The following is a 9,510-nucleotide window of genomic DNA, read 5'->3' as shown; positions in this document are numbered from 1 at the left end:
ATTTCTAACTAAATTAGAATGACTGAGAGTTAAGTAAAATTGAAGGCTATTCACTTTGAGACTGATTTTTTTTTGACAGAAGTTAAAATCCCTATGTAATGTAGATATGATCATTGTATACATTTATGAGATGTACTATATACTTGATCAAAAATATATATGGAAAACCAGAGTAACAGGGACTTGCCTATGCTTGGAAAAATATGTGTGCATGTGTGTTTGTGTGTGTGTGTGTGTGTGAGGAACTATATATGTGACAGTGCATGCATATGTTTATATATGTTATCTATAAACATGTATAATATAAAATATTCAAAATATATATTTATGCATAACTTATATAAAAACATCTTGATTTATTTGTAGATCCTATAACTATATCTCATTTTTAAAACATAAAAAATAGAGTAATTCTTCAATCAATCAACCTGTCTTAACCCAAAAGCCTATGTCCTTTTTTATTTTTTACCCCTACAGCATCTGGTTTTCCTGGGTTGTCTCCCATCCAAGTACTAACCAGGCCCAACCCTGTTTAGCTTCCAAGATCATATAAGATTGGGCACATTCAGGGTGGCATGGCCATAGGCTGCCTATGTTCTTTTTAAAGGCAAACCATTGGAGGGATTTTCATGAAGACACAGGCCTACTTGCTGTCACCATCACGTTTTAGCAACGGACTGCAGGTTATATAACACACAGTTATGCTCTTTATTCTCCAGCGCGTCATGTAACCTGTTCTGATATAAGTAAAAAAGAGCAGTTAATTTTTAAGTGAACTTTTTATTAAGTTAAAAAAAAATGCAAAAAGTGCATAAACCTCTGTCCAGAATGAGCACTTTTCTTAGAGTGTGCCTGTGATGTCAGCGCTCGGCTCAAGCCGCAGCGTTACCAAGTTCTCAGAAGTCCGCCGCCGTTCCCTTCCAGGCACCACTCACCCCAAAGTGTACTCACTCTCCTGATTTCCAACACTACATAGTAGCTTTGCCAAAAGCAACTATCGATTTAACTACATTTACTTATTATAGAGTTATGCTTTTGTAATAAAGCAAATTCCTTATCAATTAATGCCAAAAAGAAAGATTCTGCAAGTAGCTAACAAGTAAGCAAGAACTAGGTTCTAAAATTTGGAAGCAATACTAAATATGCTAAATATTCTTCATGTGGAACCTCAGACCTGGGAATCTGACCTCTTTGCCCTGTTTAAAGCTTTGTCCTCGACCTACTTTGACAGTGGTCATTGGGACTTTGAAATAAGGAACTCAAATGCGTGGCTCCAGATAGAGAAGATAGTCTTAAGGGGAACTGTGGAATCTGAATTGTAGCAGCAATTGTTGAAATCCTTTTTGTCTGGCTTTGGCCTTTGTAAATAAAATATTCACCTTCACTTTCTCCCAAGGAACATGAATAGCCCTGTATAGGCATTGGTAAATGAGCCATGGAGAATGAGGATGGGATCAAATTGAGTGAAATAATTTCAGCAGCTGGGAACTCTTAATAGGCGTGTAAACAAGAAGGGGTTTGTTGTGTGTGAACGCTCTCACAGAGGTGCGTGAACCCTTATCTCTTCATGCTGGCTGCATTCGGAGCGGTTCGTGTTTAATTTGAAACAGTCTCCCGATGGTTCAGTTCAATTTGAAACTGTGCTCAGCCCATTATTTTATTATTTTTAGTTTAGAACAAAGGACAACATTTTGAAATATCAGCTTTTTCAAGTTGATGGTTTACATGGGACATATCATCATATCACGTTTGAAAGGATCTCCGCAGTGTTGGGACACGTAGCTTAAGGGTGGAGAGATTGCTCCTGATGCATTTTATTTGTGTCAGAGGTAAAAAAAAGAAATGGTGGAATCAGCCTCAAGTTTTTCTGTCACACATGTAAGCTTTTTTTGTTACCAGGTCTAGGTTTCCCCTCTGTTTCTCTGGCCCTTGATCTCTTACAGTGCCATTGTCAATGTATCTTCGTTTTTGTTTGTTAGGAAAATAAATGAAATAGACCTTTGATCTTTGCTTCCCAGGTCTCACTTTCTAGGGTTATTTTTCATTCCCACCATTATTTTTCTAGACTTTTCAGTGTTTGTACCATAGGACTGTCTCCATTTGGAGACCTCCGATGCTTAGGGCATTGTTGTTTCATATGTGGTTAATAGAAAAGAGGTTTAATTATACAAGCTATTGACAGAAGAACAGTTTTAGAATAAATGAAAGACAATAATAAAAATCGGTATGTCTGTGATTAAAATATTTATAATTGTAACAATTCACTTATCATTCAACAGATATATTGGACAAAACCCACAACGATTAACTGAACACAAGAAATTATACCAGAGTACTACTTTTAGTGACCTGTCAATTAAAAGTTATTCATTCCTTTAGAACAAACATACTGTTTTTAGAGATTTTAAACATGTTAGAATTTAGCCACAATTGCAGACATTTTACAAAATTAAGTTTAATGCTCACTTCATTTTTATTATCTCCAGTCTGACTTTGATTTCTCAAAATGCTAAGAAAAGAGCAGGAAAAAAAAACTGATCAAATAATTTTAATTAGTCAAATCAAATGTATAAAACTAATTCATACTAAATCATATAGGTAAGCCAATATAAACTATGTGAAACCAAAATGAAGTAATCCTTTTTCTGGATTACTGATTTGGATTTTAACATCATCCAATCAAAGTTCATAATGAACAAGAGTATTCAAGGGAAAGTGTCCTGGGCACCAACAACACACTTTTTGTGAAGAGGATTCTAACAGGATGAGAGCGTGGCTTTGGTTCTGTTTGGAGTATAATCGTGTTCTTCAGAAATCTACAGTCCCGGTGAAGTATAGTCACAACACTGCAGGAAGAAATAAAAAAGGCGACTTTTAATCTACAGCATGTATGTGGGGAAAGAGACGGCTCAGGAGAACTGAGCAATTTACTTCTGGCCAGAAATAAGGAGTGGCACTAACATTTCTAAGCTTCTCGTGTCCTATTTTTCTCATCAAAAACCAGTTCCCCAAAACTAATTATGATAGAAACATGAATCATAAAGTTCGCTCTGCTTTAGACAATGGGTTATGTGGTGAAGATGTAACAGTAAGATAGCCTGTCAAGGAAAGATCAGTCAGGATGAATAAAATCAGCAAGTAGCACAGATGTTCCATTATCTCTTCTTGCGGGACAGGGCGGACACATTGCAGTTCCAGGGCCAGATCTGGCTGCCGCCCGATTTTGTAGATAAAGTTTTGTTGGAGCACGGCCACCCCGTGCGTTTATGTGTTTACCCGGGCTGCTTCATGCTTCGGCCACAGCAGCGTTCAGGAGTTACGATAAAAACCATATGGCCTGCAACGTCTGAAATATTTACTATACTATCTGGCCCTGTAGAGAAAATGTTTCCAACCCCCCGTTTTATTTTAGAAAATAAATCTCACACCACATCTTTAATTGCATGAATCATGCTTACGCACTCTGACCGATTAATTTTGTTTGTACTTCTTTATTCAGTACCTAAATCCAAATAAACCGCTAACAGTAATAGAAATAATAACTGTCTACATATATTTGTTATCTAATAGGTGCCAGATAATGTACTACAATGAGTATTGTTTTAAGCTGCTAAATTTATGGTAATTGGTTTCACAGCAAAGTTAAACTGATAGAACGGGTAATTCCTATTCTGTTAAAAACCCTGAGGCACCAGGAGATTAGGTAATTTCCCCAGTGTGTCACAAATGGAGAAGGACAGAGCCTGTGTTGTAAGTACCTCCTACCAGGTCGACCTTACCCTAAACTTTGGGGAATTTTGTGATGTTTCTTGGGAAAACCTCTTCCAGAGTGATTTTCTGTCCCATAGTGTGGATCTGTATTTCTAAGAGATTAGGGGAAAAAATGGAAAATATTTTACATTTTAACTTGGTGAGAGAAATGTTGGAATGTATATCAACTTCTTCTGAAAGATTGATCGAAATATCATATTTAATATTAGGAGAAACAAACCTCATTTAACACTGTCTGTGTGTTGTAAGGTCATTTCCTTGGGACAAGTGGCTGTCCACAGCGACTGGGAGTATTAGGGGTTGCATTAGAACGGAGCAGGGTGCCCGAAATGTAAGACACCACCAAATGCTGATGCGATGATTTGCATTCTTATTGTCGCCATCACTCTTGATGATGAAGTTATTCATTTTCTCATAGACCAAGAGAGAGTTCTTTTTGTTTCTCCAAGATTATGTGTAAGTCCACCCTAGCTTTAATTCAAAAGTCAAAAAATATCACCAGCTGGATAAAGTTTGAAACATCAGTAGTTATGTGCTGAACACACCCAAAATGCTGCTATCCATTGTTTGAAAATTCAGGTATCTTGAAACCCGGAGGCATTATTAAAATTATTGAATCCTTCGTTAAAATATTAGGTGGCCTTGTAACTATACATGTTTAGGAGTATTTCAAGACTAAAGGGTAAAAGAACATCAACATTTAAATTGCATCTTTTACATTTGACTTTATTATAACAAGGACTATAAAGAAATGTTAAGCTGTAGGATAAGAGGAGCAAAGAATGACACAACAATCCGGAAAAAAAGTAACATCATAAAACAATGTATAAAACAATATCGAATTCTAGTGGGCATAGTAGTGTGCAAAAGCCAAAACCTTGTCCTCATGGAGATAATATTCTGGTACATGTAGTAAGTCTTACTTAGAATCTTAAATACTTTTTCAATGGAGGACTCACATTAGAGCTTTAGAACTAATGACCATGACCTTTGACATTTTCTCAGTGTTACAATATTATTTCCCAGGACACCTGATATGATGGCTTATAAACATGAGAAAATTTCTCAAATAAAACAGCCACCTCTTTAAGCTCTAAGAAAAGTTTAAGACAACATATTTAAGAAAAAAGAATAGTTTTGTTTGGCTCAAAAAACACTCTCAAACAGAGTGAGTTCTCCTTACAATACCTGAATATTTGTTCAAGTTACTCAGTTACTTTTCCTCATTAAGGAAGCTTTCTGAAAGGATGCTCTAATATAAAGTTAAAGTTCAGTGAGCAAGTTTACTGTATCATGACTAAGATGAGGAAATGTTAGAACCTCAGTGTGTTTTTCTGAAGACTTGATCTTATAAAATAGTATACGATACTTTGAATCTGTCTTTGTATCTTCTTGCCTTCATCACGTCAAAAATTATACATTTATTACCATGAAAAAAGTATACTGTACAAAATTAAAAAACACACATACCCAAAAAGAAAATGAGGCATTCTAAAACTATGATATAGCTATACGTGTTTTTCACTTTGTGAAACAGATATCTAGTGTTTTTTTCTAGTATTATAAAACATATTTGAGATTATATTTAAAAATTTTAGGATAACATTTTAAAATGTAAAAATGTACAATTAATATAATTTTCTTAAACAACTGGGAATGGCTGCTTGGTGTTGCACTGTATTGATATTTAATAATTCATATTCATTGTGGAATATTTAAATTGTTTATAGATTTTTGGTAATGATAACCAATGTTGGGTAAAACATCATTGTAACTGCCTTGGTATAAACCATAATTATTTACTTGGGATAAATTCTAAGAAATGTAATTATTTAGTCAATGTTATACACAGTTTTGAGATCTCCATATGAATTGCTTGGAAATTTGTACCAGTGTAGAGTTGTGCTTAATATATAGCATGTTTTTAACATGCACACTCATTAATACTAACTAGATTTTAACTCTTACCTTGTATTAATACTTGTTAAATTGAAAATGACACATTATAACTCATTTCTAATTTTATTTTCTTACTTTTTAGTCAGTTTAAACTTTCTCCATACTTATTTTAATCATTTTCAGTTATTTTATGCAAAGTTCCTCTTATCTACTTTACCATTTTCCCTCTATGGCATTAATAGTATTTTATTGATTTGCAAAATCCCTTTGAAGTTAAAGAAATATATTATCTGTCATGATTTATGTATATTTTAAAATTATGTTTATAATAGATTAAAATATATAAGTAAAATATATCATTTTTAATGGGTAATTTCTGCATTTCATGTTACCATTTTTCTTAAGCCAATACAACATCATAAATGATTTTAGGACAGTGCCTGGCAAATATCAAAGGTTATTTAAATATTATTTATTGCAATGATTCTCATTTTTATCATGGAGGAAATTGTGGCAGAAATATATTGTGCAACTCACCCAAGTTCACACAGCTTAAAATGTGTACCTAAGATACAAACTCAAGCCAATAGACACTATTTAATTTCTAGGGTGAAATCAGCCATTTCTTTAAAGCATCTTAGTTCTTCTTCATGGGAAATGTACCTAAAAATCAAGACCTGAGCTCTAGATGAACATATTGCCAACGGGTGTCATTGCTTCTAGCCTCTTGCAATCGAAAGAGCTGGAACACACGCACATGTGCGCGCGCGCGCACACACACACACACACATACACGCACACAGAGTTCTTCCTCACCTTTCGAATTACATATTTGTTATCTTGTTCTTCCACACGGAGTCCCTGATTTCAAAGAATATCAATATATTTACCTATGTGCTCTAACATCACACACAAAGAACTTTCAGATTTAACTACATTTATACCACAACTATAAACACACTAAGTAATTCTTTGCCCTATGGCCATTCAGAATATCCTTAGATATTTGTCTTTAGATTGTCTTTGCCCGCAGAGTGTGTACTGTCAGAGGGCTGTATGCGAAAGTTACTTAAATTCATTTGATTTCTTATGTATGTTATTAATTTGAAACATAGTTTTATTTTTATTCAGATATGATTTGGAGTTGATTATTTTGTCCTTTAGGATTTTATTTTTGACTATGTGAAATATCAATATAGTTCAAAAGCCAAAACCATGTTTAAAGATACACTCAGTGAATTCTCACTGTCAGCACTGTTGCATTATATGAAAAATGTTTCCTATCGCTGCCTCTGGGTAATGATTTTCGTGATCCTAATCGAGTCTTCCTAGGGTGCTTTACACAAAAATAACAAGTGCATACGTTGCCCTTTTTTTTCTTTCTTTCTTTTTTTCTTTTTTTTCCTTAGAAAATGGTGGAGTATGAAGCAGTGTTTCCACTTTTTCACTTCGCAGTGTATCTTGGGAACCACTCCACGGTGGTTTACGGAGATTCCACATGTTTGTTTTTCCACAGGAATCCATTGTGTAAGGTTGTCTCCAGTATTTGGTTAAGACAGATAATAAATACATCAGTGAATAAATCTGCTCACATGACGTTTTACGCTTGCGGAGCCATATCTTCCGCTGAGCCCTGGGAATGGCGCGGTGCCCTCTGTGGCTCTCGCCAGCGGTGTGAGAGGCCCGTTCCCCCACAGCTTCGCCAGCAGAAGGCCGTGGCAGGCTTTCGAATGTTTGCAAATTTCTTGGGTAAAAGTGGTAGCTTGAGCTAGATTTAACTTGTATGTCTCTTCATAGGAGTGAAAGTAAGCATCTTTTAATATGTTTAAGGATGTTTTTATATATCTTTTTTTCATAAACTGTTCATTACTCTGCCCTTTTAGTCAGTTAAGGATTTAATCTTTTTTCCCGCTTTTAAGAGTCTTTTATATATTAGTTCTTTATCTGTGCTATATGTTGCACATATTTTCCATTATTTATTTATTTTACTTTGTTTAGGGTAGTTTTCCATATCATTTCTTTTAAATGTGGTTGAATTTATTAATATTTTCTTTTACTGCATCTTGATTTTAAGTCATAAAGTTTCCCCCCACAAATCAGTTTATAACAGAAATATGTTTTCTTCTAATAATTATATTAACAATTCTTTTTTAAAAGCGAAGCAGGCTTTATTAATAAGTGTTGGTTTTTCAAAGGTAACCCAGGACTATCCCAGGAAAACAAGGACATGTAGGTACTTGTTTACAGGTATTATTTTATTTAAATTGTAGAGCTAATATCCCACCACTTATTTTCTTACCTCATGTTAGGTGAAAGCTATAACTGTTCTGTTTCCTCAATCTAAAGTATTTTATCATTTCAATATCGATGGTGATGCTACACTATACAGCAAAAAATGCTGTATTGCCAGATATTATCATATTGTAAGACAAATGTATATTAAGTGTATTCTGCCCCTTAAAATTTCACTGATTAAAGAAAGATTGAGGTATAGCATTTATTCTGCCTAAGAATTGAACTCCAAATTTTTACTTTTACTTAATCACTAACAATTATTACTCTGTAAAAAGTGATTAATCATTTTAATTATAAATGCAATAGATTAACCTTCTATAATTGTTGACATCAGTTTAAAAAAAATACCTCAAAATAAATGAAACCATCTCCATTAGAACCCAATTAATTTCATTGGGGAAAAGGAAATTAATCCCTACAGAGAGTGTAATTTCTACTGATGTTTTTCCTATGTTACTTCAATTAAACCTCCAGAGGGCTCCATATATTCCTCATTTCTACCTTTATTCAATAAGAGCAGAAACTGAGACCTAAAAGTCAGCTAATCTGCCTAAGGTAGAAAGCTAGAAATGAAGTGAGGCCATTCCCTCGAGACTGACCACTCCAAAGACCTTGCTTTTCTGCAATACTTTGTGGCTGCAAACGAGAAACAAATTGCTGTTTTCTAGGAATTTATCAGAAAGTACGATTTCTACTTATTTGGCTTGTATTTTAGTTAATAATGTAGCAAACTCCCATGATGCCCACATTATCACTGTACTTCACACCCAGTTTCAAGATGAACCCCATGTTCCTGTGAAACAAATCACAGCAGACAGAGAAAGCAAGTTTCAGGGTGGTCATGCAGATGTGTCTTCCCAGATCCGCTCTCAAGTGGCCATTGGATATTCCCATGTGCAGGGATATATGCCTCCTTAATTTAGATTCCCCCCATTTTGCTGTCATCCTCACAAGGGATGTGTGTTCTTGGAACATGGAGTTTATTTAAAGGCTTCTTTCAGTGGACCATTGAGGGATGGACTCGCTTCTTCTCAGGGTCTGAGAAATTAAAGGACATGCATAGCCTCAGGCCCTCATTTTGAAAGCACTATCCATTCCTTATAAAATGACAAAAGACGCAACAAAGCCAACCTTTTATTTTCCCACCTTGGCCTTCGATCTATTTAGTAATGCCGTGACATTTCTATCAGGTTTCTTCCATCAGGCTCTTTCAGAACCCAAATAAAAGAGTGAATACAGGAGCTGAGCTTTCTCCCATTCAACTTTCAGCTCTATTAGCTTTCAATACCAGAAATGTATTTAAAACTGGATAAGGTTTGTTAACTCTTATATACCACTGTCACTCATCCTGATAGAAAAGAATAAAACTATATGTGATAAGATTTGCAATTCAAATCAAACCGTTTCACTCTGAAAATATAGAGTGTTGTGAGTTGGGGCAGACAGGGAAAGGGAGAATTAGGTTTTGCATTTACCTTTAGTAATAATACTGTAGTTGGTGTTCATAAAACTAGTTATATAGTTTCATATAGTCTCTAGAGAAAA

At 34.8% G+C, this 9,510-nt stretch overlaps 1 pseudogene; it reads right to left on the bottom strand.

Annotated features, from left to right (window-relative positions):
* Positions 1-468: 468 nt before the first annotated feature.
* On the bottom strand, positions 469-587 carry LOC118612655 (annotated as a pseudogene).
* Between the last annotated feature and the right edge of the window lie 8,923 nt (positions 588-9,510).

The sequence above is a fragment of the Rousettus aegyptiacus genome, unplaced genomic scaffold, assembly GCF_014176215.1.
Source record: "Rousettus aegyptiacus isolate mRouAeg1 unplaced genomic scaffold, mRouAeg1.p scaffold_m13_p_16, whole genome shotgun sequence".
NCBI classification, from domain to species: domain Eukaryota; kingdom Metazoa; phylum Chordata; class Mammalia; order Chiroptera; family Pteropodidae; genus Rousettus; species Rousettus aegyptiacus.
This window is presented reverse-complemented; position numbering and strand designations above follow the sequence as displayed.